Below are 23,192 nucleotides of genomic sequence, written 5' to 3'. Positions count from 1 at the left end.
GTTGAAAGTTTTGTTAACATTACATCCCAGGGTGTTACTGGTGAATGGCATATCAATGCCTTTATGCCTGCTGTTAATTATTCTTAGTCTATGATTGTGCTGTGCTGAGATGGTGCTACCTACATACATTAAGTAGCATTTCTAGGCTTTGGAAGGAGGTGAAAACCATACCAAGCAAGAACTGAGTGGAAGAAAAAAGAAGCTAACTAGCCACAAGAACGTATTGTAAATGCTGTGGGTCTTGTGAACTGTGTTCCAGACATAGTTTACAGAGATTTGATGCTGGTATTACTGTTTGGTTAAAAAGACCATACAATATAATGCTACTTAGACCATATTTCCTACTCTAATTACAGTGGGAAAACTGCTTTTCAACATTGTTTGCAATATTTTGTGGAAACCTCTCTGTGCTTTTCAGGATAAGCAACGTAGGTGGTAATTTTCTCATCTTGATGTAAAAACTGGAGAAATATATAACAAGAGATTCATGCAAGTGAGGTCTCTGGCAAAGAATTTTCAATTAAATATATAGAATGGAAAGAAAACTTTCATGCTTTGATGCTGTGTAACAGTCCCGGACTTTTGATGGTTTTGTGTCATTTTGAGAAGTGTAAGAACTGACAGCGTAAGGCATGTGGCTCCAGAAAGATGGTGTACATTTTAACTGAAAAAAAAAAAAATCTGTATTAAGTACTTTGTCCAACTTTTGTGTTTTGCTTGTGACATTAAAATTAGGACCTAAAGTGTTGTTGGTAGCTTCAATAGAAAGGCCAAAGAATTACCTTTCTTGTGCAAATTCTCATCCATTTGCATTATAATTGAGATGTTGTCTTAAAGCTGATACTTCTTACCTACCCTCCAGGATAACAAGATAGGCCTGTCTGCTTCCCTTCAGTCAGTTTAAGACTTTCTTAAGGGAGAAGATGGTAGTATTCAGATTCATCCCAGACATTTCTCCATATTACTGCAGGTAGGAAGTCCAGCACTGGATACCACAAGCTGGAAAAACTCTGCATCTAGGAAAACAACAAAACAAAATTCAGTGCGTTACATGGTATGGATTTGTAATGCAAATAATATATTTTTATTTTCTTAAGCCCAAGTGAAATTCATTGAAAAATACTTTATACATTCTGCCTGTGATAGTTTGAACTAAAAACTTTAATTAGTTTGTAGGGCTTTTTATTATTATTTTATCTTTGTTCATTATTTTTTACTCAGTCTCTGTGGATGTTCTGTATTTTCATCATCAAATAACTTGCTGGCTATTTTTGTCAAACAAGAACCCTGAAACCATCACACTGGAGTGCTGAGCCTATCTGCCTATTCTGTCAACAGGATGAAAGTGAATCTCAAGCTTTTTTAATTACAAGGATAACATGTTCGCTCATCTAATAATGAAGATGGTTAGCAATTTTAAATTTTAATAATCAATTACTGAAAGTAATTCTCCATTAAACCACAAGAGAGCCATTAAATCTCAAAAGATGGAACATGCTGTATGTAACAGTAGCAAAATTTCTATTTTTAAATATCATTAGGGAATATCTGATTTTCATTTCTCTGCTTTTCTTTTACCTTTTTCCTCATGCAGACCATCTCATTTTCAGCAGGAAGACAGCACATGATCTTATAAATAATGAAAGAAAACCCTTGCAAGACTTGATCCAATGTGTGAAATATGTGCTAAGAATCTAATTTGTTTCAATCCAGCATATTTTGACTGAATAATAAGGAAAGTGACTAATTAATATCTTAATATGCTGAGGGCTGGGTACAATGGTGGGCTTGCTACACTCTCCTTTCACCTCAGGAGACCTGAGTTCAGATCTTATTGATATCGCAGGTGCTGCACAGAGTCTGGTGGCTTCTCTTGCTGCTGGTATAACTGCCATTGAATACCACCACCAAGCAGCATGGTTGGCAGCTGCAATTATAAGCATGCTGAGAGCTGGAAAGCAGGAGGCTACAGCTCTGAGAAAGGTTGGGGTGCTTGCATGAGGATGCTTCTTTCAGTGACAAGCAAGTTGGCAAGCACACATTGATTGTTGCTTCCAGCAGAAGTAAAACAACCCCAAAGTATTGAGGGCTAAATAAGAAACAAGCTTGGGTGCAAGAGAGCTGTTTTTCTTTCCAGGGCATTTAAAATTGAAAGCCAAATAAGTGATTTGGAGTGGATTGTTGATAATGTTGGAATTACTTTAAAAATGTGTACTATTTAAGCACACAAAGTAAAGTACAGTAACTGTACAACTTGTCACTCCATATAGGGAAAGGCCCTGAACCATTGGTATGGGTTTAAAATAAAAATAAGTCTCTAGAATTACAAGCAGGTACAATGATTAATTTCAAAAGGATACTTATTGTTGTTAGTTTTTGTTACCAAGGAGCCACTGGGGCTACAGAGCACAGATCTTTCCAGCAGATCAGTGTGTATCAGCACACACAAATTCCAGTTTGATTTCTTGAAACCCCATCACTGAATTACCTTGTCCGAAGGTGCCTGATGGCCCAGCGCTGGAACCATACGCAGCTGACGGGTGCTTAACATTGGCTGGCATCAGTTCCCTGCATTCTGAAGGGAAGGCTCATCTCTCTGACGGTTTGGCTTAAAGCAGGATTTGATGACAGTAGAGGAAAGTTTAGCTGTCTTTTCAAGGGAGCAAAGATACCTTAGGAGCCAAAGTCTTGTTGGAAATAAGGTAGAATACGGATTTTCTTTTTTTTGAAACCATAGTTGTGTACCAATGACATCTGGAAAATTCTCTGTTTTTATTATAATCTGCAATTATAATATTGTTTTCAGCTTTTTGATAGGGACTATTTTAATTTTTTTTTTTTTTTTTTTCAAACCAATCTCAAACTCTTTGGTAAGACTTATAAGAAAACTTATAGCTGCAGGGCTGGAGGTAGGAACAAACAAGTTTGGGAAAACAAAGCCACTTTTCCTGTCCAAAATAAGAGAAGAAAAAAACTTCAAAAATTAAATACAGGTTGAGAACAGTTGCTCTGAGCTTAACTTGATTATGTCTATCAATCTGGCAATTGGAAAGAAAAGGTGATTGGACCTGTGGAGCAGAGGGGAGGTATTAACAAGGAGAGGGGTGACAAGGTCACTAACCTTGTGGCACAGAGAAAGAGACAGGTAATTATCATTTGTGGATATTAAGGCAATATTTGGGGGTAGAAGTTTGGTGAGTAAATTGTAATGTTCCACAAAACCATTGTCACTTTCTCACTACAGTTGTCACCATGGAGCTATGAATGGTAGTCTCTCATCTCTTATTTGCTTCTTCAGTTCTTCCTTATGTCAGGGCTGAGATGATAGATAAGGAATGACTCCTACGTGAAAAAATTCTGCAGCAATACTTAGTATTTCTGTCCTTCTTATCAGTAGTCCATTCATATTGCAGTTCACACTATTTGTTATAAACTAGATAGCTGAAACCATGGATAGCTTTGTATGAAGCATAAATACTTTTAGTGTTGTGTAGTTATGGCAATGAATTGCCAACTTCTGTCTTGACTGCTCCATCATTAGTCTGATTCTACTTTATAAAGGATAAATTGTGAGGTGCTTGCTTCCAGTTATAGGTTTTAATTTAGACTTAAGGGGTTCAAAGGCTATCAGCAGAATCTGCAATTGTGAATAAATTTCTTTTGAGATATGGTCATCTGCCAGTATAAATTTTAATGGTTTAGTGGGATTTCAAGGAAGGCTGATAGGTAAGTCTAAGATACAGATGTTTGGGCACTTCTTAATCTTAAGAATGCACACATATTTGGCATGCTTCTGAAAGAGCCACACTTCCTAGAGGAGCTGGAGAACTGTAAGGAGTCTGCATTAAAGGAGGATCTGCAAATTGCCCTTGGGTTGCTAAAGGTGCTCTGAGAGTGAGCAAGGTAGTGTTTCAGTGTCAACCTCTGGCAATTTTTGTATTTAGAGGCCTGGGGCTTTTGTGGAGCAGTCTACAGTTGCTCATGTTTTGCAGCGTGAGGAGACTGCTTTAGACACTTGCTGGAGGAACAGTTTTTGGAGAGAAACTCTTACAGGAATAGTCTGCTAGAGGGGTTAAATCATCTCCTCTTTGAAATTAATCAAATAAAACTTAGAGCAATTGCTCTCAGTTAGGAACAATTAAAATACCTGAAGAAGGCCTTATGTTCTTGGAACTTGTCTGACTTCTCACCATTGTCAAATACCTAATTTTATGTGTTTTGATTAAAGTGAGGTTTTCAAGGAAGGGTCATCTCTTCTGCTTGCGACTAGAGCATCACAAGCATAACAACATCAATGTTAGGGAAAGGAGGTGCACGAGTGCATTTGGAGACTCAGATCTTCTCCTGAGTGCTTAGTGTGGTGCACGAGCTCAGGGAATTTTGCTTCTGGACATCTTGGCTAGCTGGTGACACTGTGATACCCTTAATGTGCCCGGAAGAAATACTGTATGGCATTCCCTGTTTCTGTCTGTCTTTGCCTCACCCTTCATTGTTTAACTCTTCTCATCTTCTCCTTTCTGAGATATTTTTCTCCTCTTTGGTGTATTTAGGTTTTACAGTTTGAGTAAAACTGGACTACTGAACTATTTCTGTCTGATTTTGAACTTGTATAGTACTTCTCAAAGTTTAAAATTCATTACATCTAATGTCATCTATCCTCTGTGCAGTTTCCCTGCTGGCTCTGCTAACCTGGCTTGTGACACAACTGTTGCTCTTTTGATGTCCCCTCTCCTGTCCTGCTGTGCTTTCAGTGCTTTTGGCTGCTTCCTGCTCGTTGTAGGGCGATCATAATTTTTCGAGTACAGAGAGAAGCTTTTAAGTGTGAGCTTACATGTCGCAATGACAGGAAACCTAGCAATACTTTAGCTATCATGTGGATAGGCAGAAACACCACCAAGTTTATTACAGTTACACATCAATATGTGTTGTCCATCCCTTGGCAGTACAGTCACAGCATCTCCCCAGAGTTATTGGTTGTGCAAGCTCCCTTCTGACAGGCTGTGGAAGGGAATGATTAAATGCATGTTGATTGATGTCTGAAATGAGATGTAGCTTTTGGCCAAGCAAATGAGGCGTCTGGGACAGCAGAAGAAATGTGTTGTGGAGGGTTTTTCTCATGACATAGGTAAGCAGTGCATATTCAGCTTAATTGCAGCTAAATACAGGGGAGTGGAAATGCAGGAGCAAGAAACGCTGTGCTGTTGTATCTCTGGTTCTTCTATCAAATAAACAGGGACAGACTTTTTGTCTAGGTGACAAGAAAGTCTTCCACTATGAAGAAATAAACTTTCCTCTGCTGTTTGACTTCGACTGTGTCCCAAGAGATGGGATTATGTTCCATGTAATAAAACCTGATAGCTGCAAAGAAAAAATATGACCAGAGTTGTGCAGAAAGAAAAATACAAAGTTATCTTCAAGAAGCTAAGAATTATCTAAGTGTGCAGGTCACAGCAGCGATAAATCTAACCATTCTTGCCGTTCAGTCCTAGACACAGTAACAAACCAAGAGTTTGGATAAAGAAAAAATCTGGTTGGGGATATGCATGTGGGAGCAACCCATTTTTGATGGCGAGTTAAAAATCAGTTGTAACCGTGTATAGTTTGGCTATGTGAATGAAATATTAGACATGGCAAAAGCTTACAAGCAAGCACCAAGAAGGAAGGGCAGTCTGATGTTAGCAAAAGGAGAATTTAAGTAAATGCTTCAGAAAGCACGTAGTGATAAGTGTTCTGCTGTGGACTCCACAACATGGAACAATTAAAACCAAGGTGCTGAAAGTACTCCTGAGGGTCCTGCAGTGTCCTTTGTTGGCAGGTTGCTAATCAGCTAGATCTGTTCCACTGCTAATATCTGATTCTGTAAAAAGGCTGGCCTCTGGAGGGGAAGAAGAGAGATGGAGGTTGCAGAGGATCAACCTGTTGGGTTTAAGTCTTATTTAAAGTTACTCTTGTTATTTAAAATTGGTGAGATGCAGGAAGGGCTTGTACAAGTGTGCAGCCTTTCCCTCACAGTGCAGTGCAGGTGTTGCCCACCTGTGCTGTCCTCTGCTCCACCCTTTTCCTGTACCCTAGGTTGAGAGTCTTCCAACTGAATTATTCACCTTGTTGCTGTCATCTGCGGACAGTCCCCTGGCCTGTGAATTTTGGTCACATATAATGATTATTTTTTCTTCCCTATGTATCTAGCTGTTTTCTTTTGCTTTTCTGTTTATTCCTGTTCTGGCCTGGTGTAGAAGGAGAAAACACCTGTCTGCCTTGCTCCAATTTCTGTTTCTGTGGAGGGGAAAAAAAAGCATAAACATGTCAATGGAGATCACAACAAAGAGAAATCAGAAATCTTGCATGAATGGATGGTCTCAATCACATTACATTCAAATTCCACAACAAAGCTGAAGTTGCCCGTGCATTTAATTGTACAAACTTAAAGGTCTTGCTGAGCATTGATCCTACTAGATGCTCAGCTGACATGAGGGTACTTGAATTCTGCTTGTACCACAACAAAATTTTGGCTATGGTAGGACAAGATTGAATAATACTTGGAGAGAACGGCTGGTCTTGAGGTCCTGAGGTGAAAACTCAGGGGATATAGGTTTCTTTGTTCTTCACCTTCATCCAGGACATTTGAATCTATTCCTCATCATTTCCTCAGAAAGTGTATTAATTACTTTTTCACAGGGCACCTGCTTACCTCCATTTCTATCTCATCTTCAGACGCAAGAGCTCTGGTGTCTTTCTGTGCTACTAAGAAGATGAACTCTTATTTACAAGGAGGGGAAAGGCTGATTCCAAAGTGGAGCAGAAAGTTTTCATGTCACTACTGTTGCCGGAGTTTGGGACAGCAAATGCTTTATTGTGTAACAGCTGCCTCCTGACTCTCCTATCTTGGTGTGAACAAGAGGCAATGGTGGTCATGGAGTGACCTAGAACTGATGACTGTTGTCATATTCAGCATGAAAAAGAGGGGAGTTGCTTGTGGTGGCAAACTGCTTCACACCTGCAATGCTTTCAGGCAGTTCTGGTGTGACATACACCCTGCTGAAGTCTTAACAACTGTAGTGGCCTTTTTGGGCTCCGTGCAATGAGGTGTTATGCTCACTTACACGTTCTTGTGATTTGTTAAATAAAGCACTTGAAAAATCCCACAGCTTCTTCTTTCCCTCTGCCCCCCAATTGAATGACTCTGAATATAAAAAGATAGTACTGATAGTAATTGAAACTGCCTTCCTCTTCTGCCCTCATAGTGTATGCTTTAGCTGTTGCATATTTTTCTCCCTTCCTTCACCTACCTCCCTCTGTTTTTCTTTTTCTTCCTGTCCCCCACCCCTCTCCAATATTCCAGATTTAATAAATTTGTAATATTCTTGCTTCCTTTATTCAGACAAAGGTTCAATCTGCTGTGAAGGCACATAAAATTTCTGGGACATCTAAGTAAAACAGAAACAAATATCAAAAGTTTATCCCTTTCAGTGTCCTAATGAACTTCTCATTGAGTTTAGGTGTTCAGGGACCAGATCATGTTAGGTTTAAGTCATTCTTGACATTGAATTTAACTAGAATTACACTTCTGGTCAGTGTTTGTCTAACATGCTTCAGGTCTTTCAGACAAGTTGCAAATTCAAAGTCCTGGTTACCTCTTTTTGGAAGAGGAGGAACCTTAACACCAATGACCTGGCCAAACTCCAACTTCAGTAATTACCTCCTGCCTTCCTAAAAATAAACAAATAAATCTATTTGCTGTTTTCAGGTGAAGAAGCTGCTCTTTGTTTTCTTTCCAAAAATACTGCCTGGTGCTGCTGAGTGTTATGAAGCCCTTCCATGTGCTCAGGTCCAGGCAGGGGTCAGCACAGACTCACCAGTCATCATTTCCTTGGCTCTCTGGTGACCTGTGCACCCCCTTGTGCTGAACACTTGCATGCATGCAAATAGCTTCAAGGAGTTCTGGGTAATTTATAGCTGAAGTTTGAATATCAGCTTGTAATAGCTTCTTTCATGATGAAAGAACTTCACGCTTTAGAGCATTTTTTACTATTCGTCTCATGTTTCTTTTCTTTCTCTTCCTTCTCGTTTTGGTGGTTGGAAAGGGAATAAAAGACTATTTTGAAATATTTTTTTAAGCTTACAATATTGCTACTTGGTATGTTTCTTCCAGTTCTTGGTCACGTGAACAATCATTGAATACAATCATAAAGCATAAATGTCATTTTCTCTTGGCTGTTGAATTCACTGAAATAGCAGTTGTTGTTTTTCAGTGTTTCTCACCACTGAATTTCCTTCCACCACCCTGTTACAATTGAGTATATATATATATTTTTTTTGATTAGACATTTTCTGGAGGCTTTGTTGTGACTGAGGAAAGGATGAAGTATAAAGGAAGTGACAGTGTTGCTTCATTCACTTCAGTTTTGCATTTATAGATGGGCCTACCTAAACAACAGCAAGCTTAAGCTTAATTTAAAATTAATTCCTACATTGAATATTTTGAGCTGTGAGGCTGGTGATTAGGCCCTGAAATATTTTCACAAGAGTGTAGCTGTGTAGCTCTCAGGAGCAGAGAGTTGGGGAGAGTCCGCGTGGCGTTCTGGGACATGCCAAGGGGAGTACAGTTCATCTGAAGAACTTGATAAATGTTTCAGAACTTCTCTAACCCGGTTGGTCTAGTTTGTTTTCCCGCTTTGCTAATGAATTCCCTGTACGCTGCAGCCTTATAAATAAAACCAACCTCACCATAAGCTGAAACTAGCGCTCTCCTTAAAACCACACAGTACAATAAAATCTGAAAGTAATACACCAGGAATAATCTCAAAGTTTGTACCCCATCCATGGAAACAGTGGAACCTAGTGAAATGTTTGAAGACTGCGTCTATTTCACCATTAAAAATAAAAAATAAAAAAAGATACCACCTAAAACCAGAATAACAGCAAACCACACCAAACCTGTTGAACTGTGTGGTGTTGGTATTCTGATTATTGCACATACATATTCAAAAAGACACTTGCTACTTTTCAGCATGGCTATGGGAGGATATAACTTCTCACTTCCATGACTGCAGTTTTGCTAAAGTAAAACTTGCAAAACACGTGACCACAATCTCTAGAAATGCAGCTTTAGCATTGTACTGTGTACAATAATTAAATACAAAATGCAAGAGGTTGCCTTCTTGACTTTCAAATCATACTTTTGCCACATCCAAAATGAAACACAACTGCAGGGTACTAATAAAAGTAGGCATGACTAGGCAAGGTAATTTCCTCCTGCATTAATCTTAAATTCTTTAAGAGTCATCAGAGTTTTATTTTGCTGGTTCTGGTTTAAATGGCTGAGTTTAACAACACATTAAAACTTGCACTGGGGAGATCAATTTCAAACAAATGCTCCCTTTGCAGTTGTGTCTGTATGAAGAAAAACAATCTTCTGTTGATCAGTAACTCAGTGTACTGTAAAGAGCATTTGAAGAAGCCAAGTGACTCATGTACACTTTAAGAGGCCTGGATGCTTGATGTCCAGTCTTTTGTTAAAGGGAGTATAATTTTAACAGCAAGCACAGGACAGTGTTTCCTTCTGCTCTGAGACTCGCTGAGCGGAGAATGGATGAGTAGCTGTCAGGGAGCAGGTTGTAAGTAACCACAACCAAACTCATGCTGTGCAGCAGATCGCTCATACACAATTTTTTGTTTTTATTTTTTTTTCCTTCTAAGTGATAGTGTCTAGCTCAGATCTATAAGAAATCAAGCACCCTTTTAGCCTGCTTTGTAAATTTGCAGTTTTCTTCTGGGCTCCCTTTTGCAGGACAGTGGTAGGGTAGAAAGGGCCCCAGTTTAATTTCCTGAATTTAAGGGAAATGATTAAATGAGATTTCTCCATTTCTGGTCTGTGTTACAGAGAAGATTACCTTATTCATCTGTGCTACAGTTGGAAAAAACTAAGGCAAGACTACCATGCAATCCTTGTTTGTTTCTGTAATCGTGATGTGGATAATGAATATCCTAGTCAACAGACTAGAGGGAGAGACAACCCTGTTGTATGACTGTGGGCATCTTATGCCTTGGCGTTCAGAGATTTAGGTAGCGGAAAGCACAAGGAAAGAATGAATTATTCTGATAGCAATTACTCTTTTATTTAAACAGTCCTAGTGAAATCTTTGCAACTACTTAAATGGAGTAATAGCTTCACAATGCAGACTTCCTAATTTCTGAATTGTGTTGCCTGATGTCTGGAAGCACTATTTGAGGCAAACAGCCAAACATATATATATGTGTGTGTGTATATCTATCTATCTATCTATCTATCTATCTATCTATATTTAAGTTGACATCAATGCAGAAGTATTATGTATTTTGAGGGGAGACTGAAACAGCTCTTGCTGAGTTTTATGTTGCTCTTTGGCTTTGCCCAAATTACTTAGGTGGCTGGTGATGCCCATATGGCAGGTATCTCTGTGACAACAAAGTAGATGTGCTGTCATCAACAGAAGAGAAATTTCTCATCACAAGTAAGGGGGTAAAATATATACAGTTCTCATTCATGGGAGAAGATTGCAGTTTGGTCTGGGAGTCTTTTCCTTGCCCTGTTCTCAGGTTTGCATTCATGGATTAGTATCTCTGCTCCAGGGCTTCCAGGTGTTGTACATTTTATCAGTCTTGGGCATCCCTGCTCACCTCATGTGTTCAGGTGGCTGCAGGCAGCCTGTTTATTTTATGTAGTTTCTCTTAGGGTAATGAAGGGTCAAACTCTGTTTATTCTGTCCAGTTTCTCTTAGGATAAGGCAGGGACAGTTTGGAGAGCTACAGTTAGGAGGTGGCCTTATATTTCTTGACTGGATTTCCCACAATGTTAAATGTATTTGCCTCCCCATCCCCCACTTGGAAATTGTAGAATTATTAGGAGAAGGAAGAAGAGAAAATTCTTCAGGGTCTGTGAAATCCTATTCCCAAGCTTTGTCCCCTGTCAGAACTATTTACCCACAATCTGCACCAGACACCATGGTAATACTCATACTTCAGTTACCCAAAATGTGTCTGTGTTCCCTCCAGTTTCTCTGTTCTAGGAGCAGCAGGCATTGCCTCTGCCATCCTCTAGCATCCTTAGCAGTTGGAGCTGCTAATTTTTCAGTAGCCACAAAAAGTCATCAGTGGATGTTTTCAGACAACTTTCAAATATGCATATTAGGTAATTAAATTTGCAATATGTGTCACTCCGTTATGCTAATGTTAAACAAGCAACCCTTTCCTTGTCATTCTATATTAAGCCTTTTCTAAACTGATGTGTCAATAACTAATTTTTTCCAGCTGTTCTAGATCAACAGTTATTTTCTGATCTGTAATGTAAAAAAATGCTCTCACCTCACCTATACTCTATGAAAAGAAAGTGTAGTTTGTATAGAAGTCATGTTATTGCATTTGGTTTTAATGCTCTGGCTTCAAAAATTACTTTTCTCCTTTAGTATCATATAACACTTAAAGATATTAGATATATGCTTGTAACAAATCTATTTTGGGCCATTCAAATCTGTCAAGCTGCAAGACCAACAAACCTTTAACATAGAAAAGAGTCTTAAGAGATTTATTGAGAAAATATCTTGTACCCAGAAAATCTACTAATTGCAAGTAATAAAATTTCAAAAACATAACTTCTTTCTCTTCAAATGTCTCCTGGGGAAAGAAAGCATTCTTACTGGGAGTGGGGTGGCATCACATCAGACTTTTCAAAAAAGTTCAGTCCTTTCAAAAGGCTGTTTCTGAGTTGTTTTGCTTTCAGATTTGTTGTGTAGGACTGTGAGTTATTCTTACTTTACTTAATTCTCAGGTCTTGTCTCCCAAACACAAGGATTTACCAGTTTTGCAAGCAGAGAATAATCTCTGTTTATAATCTGTCTCATCATAATCTCACAGTAGTAGCAATAATGCAACATTATTCAAAAACTTGTTCCTGTGGCCTTTCTTGCTACAGAAGAAAGTTTACTTACTACTACTAAGATTCAGAGACATCATACTCAGAACAGAGGAAGCTTTCCTTAATGAGAAAGATAGGCTGTAGTGGTGGAAGGATGATAACTTCCCATTACCAGGGAGCCAAGGCAGTCTCCTGCCTAAGCAAGCTTTAGACAGTTTTCTGTGTGTGACACATTCTTCTTGTCTCAAAAAAAAAAGAAAAAAAAAAGAAAAAGAGAAGAATATTTGTTCTCCCTCTTGAATTTCACTATTTGTGAAAAGCAATCTTAATCTGTTTTTCCTTTATGCCACAGTTCCTAAACACATTGCCCACTAGCATGAGTTTGGTAAAGTCTATGATAATCTTAGCAATGTAACTTCAGCAGTGGCAGTGGTGCACCCTAAAGATAGGAAAGCCTTTCTCCCTTATGGATTTAAGTAGCAACTGTGGTACAAATTTCTTTTCATCCATCAGGGAAAGCTCCCTCATGTGGAACAAAAAAGGTAAAGGCAGGGCATTTAGCAGAATGATAACATGAAAACATTTGTTAGCATTTTTGTTGTTGTGCTTTAGATTGGTATTCCCTATTGTATGTGTACGTTGTGGATGCTCCAAAAGCCTGTCTCTGTGTGGAATACATAGCATAGGATGTCACATGTGTTTACCTATAGAAAGTATGTATTATGACTTAAAGCCGTTGGATGTTTCAAGACTGTCTTGGAACACATGCATCAGGAAACAGCGTGTGCAACCTTAAGCCTTGTCATTTCCTGACGTGTGTTTTCTTCCCAGCAGCCTCAGTGGCAAGCACTGCATCCCTGTTGGATTTCGAACTGATCACCCAAACAGGCTCAGTATTCTCTTATCATGTGTCCTTTTTGATTTTTTTTTTTTTTGTAAATCACACGATCCCTGTGTTTATAGCAAACCAACTTTAAAATGAATGTTGCTGCAGAGCCAATTTCTATCAACAAATTTGACTTGGGGAGTGAAATGTCTGCTGCCAAATGACTAAGCCCCACTTCTCATAGTTTACAACACAACTTCTGGCTATGCTTAAACTGGAACAGTGACAAGGTGATTACGTGTGGTCATGATGTCTTAGGATGAGAAACACAGCATAATAGATTTTTGTGTAGAAGGGTGCTCAATGCCCTAGTTTTTCAATGTTAATGTAATTTAAAGATGGGTATGTGCAGAGAAAACTGTCCCAAAGGAAAAGCTCTTTACAAAGACATATTTTCCTTTATTGCAGTTATTTAGTATGCAGAGGAAGAAATTTGTTCCTCTTTTTTCGCCTACCAGCTAGAATACAAGAAAACTCTAGAATGTAGTGTTTGTGGGTTTTGTTGTTTTTCTTTAAACACTGCTTTTATTAGCTTTAGCCAACCTTACGAGATGAGCTTACAAGGAAAGCATAGTACAAGTGCCATAGAACTTTATTGATTGTAACAAACAAACAAAACCAACTTTTTCTTGTTGCTGTGTCTGTTTTTGTTATTGGCTTGCTTTGAAGAATTCTGAAAATTCCCATGACAACCTCTCATTTCCAAAGCTTCTGAAAGGAAGCCCTATGACATAACAGAATTAACATGAAGTTAGTCATCCACAGGAGATTCAAGGTGAGGTTTAAGGTGTTTCCAAATCCTCTGTATAGTCTACACAGTTGTATTTGGGCTTGGAGGTGTACATGCTCTTAGGAGTCACAGTACAGCTTCTATGAAATTGGGTGTAGCAAAATCTGATGTTTAGATGCCTCATTTGCAACATGAAACCTCTACTGAGGCTTCTCTGACTGATAACATTAACCTTGAGATCTACCTGTCTGTTTTATGCAAAGACACCTATTATGCAAGCATCTAAATCAGTCAATAGGAGACCATGACTATAAGCAGTATCTGAAACACTGAACCTCTCAATGCCTGAACCTCTATGTTGCATTTATAACCCTAAATTATTTCTTGGTGTTTGATCCTTGAATTGTTTATTTACAAAAGAGAAGTTATCGTTTTTCTGAAAGGAATTTTTGTCCACTGGTATGGAGGGTCCAGCAGGAGGAGCACTGATAGAGACCCAAACCTGTGTCAAGTTCAAATGTGTGTCTCCATCCCCAGTGAGAGACCTCACTATCCCATAGTATATCTGGGTTGCTCTCCTTTACAGGAAAGATGTCTTGGCCTGGAGGGAGCAAGCAGGACTCCTGCCAGGAGCACTCTTCTAGGAATGGGAAATCTATACTCTGCTTTCTGATCCAGTGACTATTTAGGTATTTCATCCATTAACTGTTTCATACAGAATACATCAAATTTAGTTCATAAAAACAGCTTCACAATGGGTTGCATGATTAGAACTGTTAAGTGTTCATAAAGAAGATGCTTCTGGACAGAGTTAGAAGCAGGACAAGTAAGTCTTCGTGGCTGAGAGACTGTTGTGATGAGGTATCTGAACTACAGGCTAAAAAAAACGAAACCACATTGTCAGTATGTCGTGCCTATGCTCACTGCATCACAAGAAAGCTAATACAGTTAGACTGCTGCTGGTATCTGAGATGCCTTGAGAACCTTATGGACTTACTGGCTTAAGTGTAGGCTGTGTCAAAATATAGATACTTTTGTGCTGTTTCAAACAGCCTATGGTATATGAGAGATCTGCAGGTAGCCAGAAGTAGTACAATGGGAAGACTTCACCATAGAAGTTGCAGCTGGGAATAAGACAAAATGCTCAGGAATCCTGCAGAAGTACCTAATGCTACCGAATTCCATTCCTGGGAACATCTTTAGACATCTATGGAATTAAGCAAGCAGGCAAGCATCTAGAGGTTGGTATTTTGGGATTTCTGAACATAAATCTCCCCAGTCCCCTTTATCTATATATATAGATATATATAAAATATATTATTTTTCTTTTCCCCTCTGTGAGTGATTCCACATTAATGGAAGGAAAAGTGGTAGGCCAGGATTACTGGCAGATGGCTGAATTGTTCCCTGGGGAAGTTGGAGGTATGGATTTGAACCTCTTCAGACAGCAGAGGAAAACAGGAAATTGATACCCTACCACAATTTAATAATGCACTTGAGCATCCACTCAAAAGCGCCTACTGGGAGTGTCTGTGTTGCACTGCAGATGTCTCTGCGGTGCAACCTGCAGTCTTGCTCCCCGATCATCTAACCTGAGGTCCTTCTGGGTTGACTGTGAACGCAAGTTTTCCTCTGAGGGGACCTTTCCCAGGGAACCTGGCTGAAAACCTTGATCCAACCTGCAGTCTGATTGCAGCCATGTGTGTTTCTGGGCATCAGAAGACCCAGGGGACTGTTGACTGGCAATACACGGGCAGCTAAAATGCCTGGATTATGATACCTGTGGTGTCCTGCTAAATTCTAATATTTTCTCATCATTGAATATGCTTACGTAGGTGGCTTGTAGACAGATCAGTCACTTTGTTTTCTAACCTGGTCTATGTTCAGCTTATGTTGAAAACTTCTGTGCAGACCATGCAGATTTTCCTTCAATACCTTAGTGTAACAGAATTATAACATAGCCTGAAGTTCAGTTCACAGAACAAAAAATTATTTTCAACATTGTATCATTGCTGTGTATTTTGCTCCAGACTGCTCGCTTTTGAGCTCTTTGGAGCACAGTCAATTCTCTGCTACGTGTCTAGAAAGGACTGCACATGATGAGGGCTTCTGCCTCCCTGGCATTTGGTTGTTATTTTGATAGAGAAAGTAATGTTGTAGTATCATTTGCAATGAGCATGGGAGGAACTGCATTGTAGATTTACGGTAACCATAATCTTAAGCACTTAATGATAAGAAATGCAAGCCTTCTATTATACTTTGTCACTACAGTGACATATACAAATACAGTTTTCTCAAGCTGAAATCATATCAGCTAAGATCATGTCATTTGTATATATTTTCAGGATGGCCTCTTTAATTTTTTTGTTAAATCAAAGGTGGAAATTATGACAAAATATGCTTCAACTGTCTTTGTTTTAGTTCCCTAGTACTGTATGAAGCACTCATTCAGGCAATAGCTATAAATACATAGTGGCAGACAAGCAGTACAAATGAACTGAAAGCTATATATGTGAGAAAGAAAGAGGTTTTTGCACTGGTTAAAGTGAAAAAAGGAACATTTTCCTTTGATATCAAAATACAGCTTGATTGAAGATATGCACAGGCGTACAAGCACACACAATTACTGCTTAAGCTTATGAAAATGTAGCTCTTAATATCTGTTCTAACCTCCATTAGGAATATTATAGAGCTGCAGTCTGCATCTATATTGGTTATTTAACAGTGATAGTGCATATTGTAATTGATCTAGATAAAGATGTTAGCATAAAGTATGGCAGATGTGCTTAAACCTTATGTCCCTATGTAGTCATATTGGCCAATGATGGCTTAATTTTCCCTGAGATAAAATGTGCAGCTCCACACTGTAGCTTGGTGCATCTTTTAAAAGAAAAAGAAAAATTCCTGTGCATCTTTATTTAAAGTGACAGAGTTATTATTAAAGAATACAGATAATTAAGTGCTGAAACTGAAAACCATCTCAGAGTGAAGAATTCTGCTGATTTTGTGTGTGTGATTGTTTACAGATTTTGTTCTCCATTTGCTCCCAAAGAATACACTTAAACACTCAATCAATGAATAACCTACAGCAGTTTGTTGTAGATTCAATAATGGGGAATGGTGCATTGTACCAGGATAGTCAGATATACCCATAGGGAGTGTCAGTGGTCAAAATGCTTCCATTGCCAGAAGGTAGTCTGAAAATGGTCTAGAAATTCAATACAGCATTGACCCTACATTGTATACATGATCTGCAGTCAGTTTCTCAAGCTTACTTGAAGTTTAAAAAACAACCATTTTAATTCTATCTTTCAAAATATATACAAGCATATATATTCTGGATTAAAACTCTTTCTTTTTCTAAAACAGTCAGTTTGAGTGTTGTTTTTTTTTTTTTTTTTTTTTTTCTTTCTTGCTGTGCATGCGTCATATTATTTTATTTTACTACAAGCAGGTCTTATGACAGGTTTCTGAAAATACACTTTTAGAACATTTAATCTCCCATTGAGAGATATCTCTACCTGGTCTGTCTCCAATACCAAATGTTTTTGAAATGCACAGTGATGCCAAATTAACAGTAATATGTCTGTTGCTAGATTTACTGAAAAGCTTTTAACTCCTTTTGATATGAGGAGGTGTCTTAAGCTATGAAGTTCACAATTCTGTCCATTAATAATACAGAAGTTTGCTTGAATTCAAAATATTTAAATATGTGTCTGAATGCAATAAAAAAAAAATAAAATTGAAAATTATGTTATACTTTTAATTCTGTGTACTTGGTAAACAAATGAAAAAATGTAAAATGTGTTCTAGCCGATAACAGAAATATGCTTTTTTTTTTTTTTTTTTAAAGAGTAGGCAGCAATAAGGATCTGAATAATGCTGCCTGGTATCCTGCTTGCTCCCAGTGCCCAAATGGGTCCAAAGCTGCATGCAAGTTGTTTGACAAAACAAAAATTTTCTGCTGACTAATGAATTTCTGACTTCCTCCAGTCTACCAAACATTCTAGGTAAGTCAGACATGTTTCTCTTATAGTGTGGTTCTTATTTTCTAAATTGCCAGTGAATTTCATGTTGAAGTAAAGCAAAATAGTATGTTGCATTACCCTGTGCTTCAGACTGATGCATATTAAAGAGGGTGTTACTACTAAATACTTAGCAAAACAGTCATTAAGCTAAGTGCCTAGAGTTATACATATGACCATAAAGCGAGGTTACACCACAAGCAATTTTTATGGCAGGATATGTATGGTGTTGCAGGCTGGTTTTCAGAAATGAGAGCACAAATCTACTCTTTGTTTTCCAAGCGGAAGTCCAATTGTTTTTATTAAAATAGCAACCATCAATTTATTGGGTTGATTCAAATATTAACAAAGACCTTTCTCCAAGTCTTTTTCCATGAGATTTCAACTGTATCCTATTTAGCTGATGCAAATGTTTCCTAAAAGCAAGAGAGCAAAATAACCTTTCAGCTTTTTCTGAAGCCTAGAAATGTTTTGTTTTGCCAGCTGTCTATGGAAGTTCAGTGCATAAAAGGTTAGGAGCCTGACTTTTTTTTTTTTCTTTCTGTCTTGTATATCTTTGAAAAATTGGTTTATGGCGAGTCATACATCATGTAGCTAAGACATATGGGAATAGTTAAAGATTAAGGTAAATAGACAAATTGAACTGCTTTAAATCATTTTTCCCTGTTTCACTTTTATGAAAGAGCTTATGAACAAAAGTTGACATTAAGCAATCACAATAGGCTATTCTATATATTTTAGACAGTGGTAAAGACTTTAGTGTCAGAAAGTGTTGCATCACTGGTAGTTATATCAATTTGATTGGTGTCCAAGTTTTAAAAATGTTACTTTGTCAAGTCGTAACCTTTTCTGAGTCTTTCATTTGTCATTGTTTTGATGATTATATCTTAAAAAAAAAAAGAGGGGGGGGGTGCAGGCGGGAATGTTCTTTGCATTAGGAATCATATCATGTTTTCTAAGACTTATCAATTGCCTTGATAAAATTAGGGATTTTGTCATTCTTATGCAATGTAATTGTTTAGATGTTTGGCAGTAAATGTTTTCTTTTAAATACAAAGATTAGCAATTTCTCCCAAGGAAAGTGTGTTAGAAAATGCACCTTCATGACATGTCAGAATATACTTTTACAAGCCAAAATACAAATGAGAAGATTTTTGTCATACATTGTCACCATACTCTGGTTGTTATACTTAATTGTGTTACTGTTGCTGGAAGCTTTAAGACCAAAAGGAAAAAAAGTCATCTGACAAAGCAAGGTAATTCAAAATTTGAACTTGATATAAGCAGACACTTTTTTTGTTTCTGTCTTGACTGGTCCAACAAAATATGGATATTCTGTGGATCCTGAATGATAACTAAGAAGGAATGGATCTGTTTTGCCTATTTGTGTGCTTTGAGTACTTGGCATGAACTTAAGAAATGAGAAATAATAGGAGTTTCTACTAAAAATGTCATATGTGATATAAAGTTTTGTTTCCTTTACTTTGTGATTTCAGAGGAATCGCTTGTGTTGTAATTTTGAAGGGCTGGGAGCTGGGTTTGGTGTTCATGATGTTTTGAAGATGAATTGACCACTGTCTAAATATTTCTGTGTGTTATAGGAAGCTCGGGGGGAGGGAAGAGGGAAGGGAAAAATAACCAAGCTATTGGTAGGAATTTCATTCATATCCTTGGGGACAGTTTAGCCAAACAATCCTAAACTTTTCCAAAATGGAGTCTAAATATAATGACGATGGTCTTGATGCTTTTACAACTGTGGTGGGTAATATGATAACATAGCTACATTAAGTTTTGCTCCTTTGCAATACTTATTTCTTATTTGATTGTAGGGAGATCATCGCCACTTTTAGGCCTTGTGTTTTTGTCTGTTACTTAGCTGGTAACTAATTACTAATCAGTTTGGGGTTTGCTGTATGCAATAATACCAAATACACTGGTAGTTTCTCTGATCCTTTTGCAAATAAGTAGTTTATATCAATCTCTCTGTAAACAAAAACTTCTGAGTATCTATCTGTTGCAAAAGGTCATTTGATTTCCAATACAGATGATGGATTAAAAAAAGAAAAAAAAAAAAAGAAATACAATTTAATACTGGAAATATTCTTCTCTGTAGAAAGGTAACATTACTTGGTAGCTGTTTTACATGGGATGCTTAGTGTTTTGAATTAAGGGATTTATTTCAAATGTTTTTGTGAAAATGCATTGGTAAAGCAGATGCTGATTATTTTCAGTACTGTGGGTATTAGTTCAGCTCTTAGTCTCTTTGGTAGGAAAATATTTGTTTCCTGAAATCTATTGCTACCTTTCCTATCACATCAGTTCAAAATAAGGCAACCTATGAGAACCCTAAAATAATCAGAATTCTTAACTGAGTTAAATTCTCTAAATTGATGGAGAAACGTCTCTGTAAGAAGTGAATATTAAAATGAATCTCTAAAAAAAATACAGTTCTAGAACAATTTTCTATATTAACATAGATTATTGAACTACATGAGAATTTTGTGTTATAAATATGTATTAGTGTGGTTTTCTGGTAAGGCAACTTTTCTCCCTCTTTTCTTCTTAATATTGGCTGCGGAGAGTGCCAGTAAGTTTAGCATGACATGACTGTGGCTAGATTCAGGCAAGCGAGTTTTGCCACTTCAATCACAAGAGGGAGCTGTTGGAGCTAAAACTACAAGAAATGTGCGCTTACACATCGCTGTTTTAATCAATACTGCTAGTTCTAAATATTTAATGAAATACATTAACAATTATTAGTTTCCACCATCACACCCTATGACTACCACTGACATGCATTTTCTAAGAGAAGTATGAAAACAATAATTAAAGTGAATAAACCTATACATTGGTGGCAATATATTTGGCGTGTGTGTGGGAACAACAGCCAATCTTTTCTCCTTATGTTGGTGACAAGCTTAAATCTGCTTCAAAGAAAACAGTCTTGTCAAGCAGTGAAACATTACTTTCGTTATAAAAACCTTTTTTACTCATTTACATTGTTTTGCATCAAAAGTCTGTGGGTCCAACTTTTCTAGTGGCTCTGGTAAGAAATTGAGCTCACACATGAATGTCATATGGTGAAGAATGTCAGTTTATATGAAAATTGAAGAATTATCTGTTTTCCCCCTGCAGTTATGCACAAAGGCATCATTGTCAGTTGCCTTTCTTAGACCTTCCCTGCAGGCATGATCAGACTCAAGCAGACAGCTATTTTCCTTTAATTTTCCACAGCAAGCCAGTAATGCTTATGATTATTGTGAAGTCAGGAAAAGTTTAGTTTCATCAAGTGACATGTAGTGTTGCAATTAGTTACTTAAGCACTTCTTATAAAATTTTCTGCTACGGTATCTAGCTTGTCAGATGCAGCTAAATATTAGCATCTCGTATTAAACAGGAGGGTAAAAACTCCTAGCAGAAAGCACAGCTGACAGCTCTCAACATGAGCTGAATGATCACTCACAATTGTAATCGATTCTGTAAGTACTGAACACAAACCCCCAGGCAATTGAGGAAAATAGGATGATGAAGGACTGCAAACTAATACGTTACACATCTTCATTGATTAGTCATTGATTAACCATTATTTTCCTGAATGACAAACAGCTAGCGGTAAAGTAACTGGAGCTGATGATTTATTTACATGTTAGACAGAAGATGACTTCTTTATTCAGCTGATCGTGAGCTAATGCAAAATCAGAAGACAGCAACAGTTTAAGAATAAAGGCAGGTTTATAATCTTTTCTGACAGCATTCCTAGATTCAAAACGTTTTTACTGGGAAGAAACATAACTAGGCTTTCAAGCAATGCATGAAATTCAAATGTGGATCATCTACACAGTACCTGTAGTATAACTACATTTAAAGAGAAGATCATTTTATAGACTTGGTATTTACAAGAATATTGATCAGTGTTTATTGAACTTTTAATTTAATTCTCTGTTTTGTTCAGTGCCTTATTGGCAATTAAACATAGCTGCAGAAATGGCAGAATAACGGTTTGTAATACACCTACTGTCTTTATTATTCTGAAAGATACATCCAAACCTTAGCTATGAACACCCCATGGAATTAAGAAATGCATAATTAGGAAGCAGTCTACACATCTGGAGATCATATTTTCCTTTACTACATATCAAACACCTAATTATAATCAGCTCCTACCAATACACTGCAAAGTAAAACTGACTGCATTAGAAGGTGGTAGGGCAGGGGGGTGGGGAGTGAGCTTGCTGCCAGTCCAGTAGACCTATGTTGAAAGTCCAGTTGACCTTTTCCCCTTCTGTTTTCTTTTGTACCCTCTTTTTTTTTTTTTTTTTTTTTTTTTCCTCCTGAAGAGGGAATAAATTTATTCCAAGTGAATGTGGTGCTTAAATCAGTTTAAGGAAAGAGGCTTATGATATTTTCTACTTGAGAGATTCCGCAGTACTCCAGGTATGAAAGTATTGTGGACAGTATCTGTTATTCATCAGTGGTGAATCAGTAGTTTTCTTGTTTTTCATAGTGTTAAATTGTGATGAACTTTTTGTAAGCATGGGGATACAGTAAGGTTTTTTATTATTTTTTTTTTTTGGTACGAATTAAGTTCTAAATTAACATTAATTAATGTCCCCTTAATATAGGGTGCTTGTGATCTCTGTATATGTATGTTACAAGTATCTGAGAGAGTTTCAGTGAAAGGTGTGTGCTTTCAGGAAATATGAATGTAGAATAACTAAGAGAAATTCATCACCATTGCTAGATTTAAAGGTTAATTATCATATCACATAAATTAAGAAAAAAGAAAGATGCCAATATACCATAGAACTTCAGTTGAAGCATTAAGTGTGCTTGATACTACCTTTAACTGTTCCATTATTACATGTGTAATTGTGCTATTCTGTTGTCTTCTGGTCTTAATAGATTTCTAATTCTGTAGATTAATACATTAAAATATCACTATATGCTTGGCCAACTCTTTACACATCAGATTCTCTCTCCTAATTTTATCATGATGAGAACTATATCATACACCTTTTATCTTTTCTGTGTTTTTATAAGAGGCTTGCTTACATGTGGATAGCAACTGACATCCAGCTGGTCCCTTGAACATATTTAATATGAACTTCTGTTAAAAAGTTTGTCAAACAGCAGTAAGCATGATCTTATTTTAGGGTTTTGAAGTAGCACTTGTAACTTGCTCTCAAAAGAGCTGTCAGTCAGAGGTAGATCTATACCTTTATTATTCTTTCTTTTCTGCCAACTGAGTAAATTTGGACCACTTAGCCCCTTGGGACATCTAGCTCTTCCTGAGATTCAGGACCAGATGAGACTGGGGAGCAGAAGCATTTCACCATGCTCCAAGTTGCCACTTGCTTGGCTGTTCCATGTTGTGAACCCCAAAACAATATGTATCTGTTCGACACATCTTAATTGTAAATCCCTCCTTATGGCTAGTCGTCCCTGTGCATATCTGATGAACCTGCAGCACTCCTGCTCTCCTAAGTGCTGCCGTCCGCTGCATGCCAAGCAACTGGTCAATGCTGTTTGCTTTAACAAGTCTGAAAAATAACAAAAGAAAAATTCCTCTTGCTGCAAACCCAAAACTAAAACCTCTATGACAAGGTATGAAAGTATACAGTTCCCTTTCCATTACACCTATACTTTCAGTACATGTTGCTG

General features: G+C 37.5%; 1 long non-coding RNA gene across 1 annotated transcript in view; it reads left to right on the top strand.

Annotated features, from left to right (window-relative positions):
* Positions 1-23,192, top strand: part of LOC106016918 (uncharacterized) — a 50,974-nt gene that overhangs the window by 17,838 nt on the left and 9,944 nt on the right. Inside the window, exon 2 of the long non-coding RNA XR_002401873.4 lies at positions 17,360-17,516. This is a non-coding gene — a long non-coding RNA (uncharacterized lncRNA). The remainder of the gene's footprint in view (positions 1-17,359; positions 17,517-23,192) is intronic.

Source organism: Anas platyrhynchos, chromosome 7 (assembly GCF_047663525.1).
Source record: "Anas platyrhynchos isolate ZD024472 breed Pekin duck chromosome 7, IASCAAS_PekinDuck_T2T, whole genome shotgun sequence".
NCBI classification, from domain to species: Eukaryota; Metazoa; Chordata; class Aves; order Anseriformes; family Anatidae; genus Anas; species Anas platyrhynchos.
The sequence above is the reverse complement of the archived record's forward strand: the minus strand, read 5'-3'. Positions and strand labels throughout refer to the sequence as shown.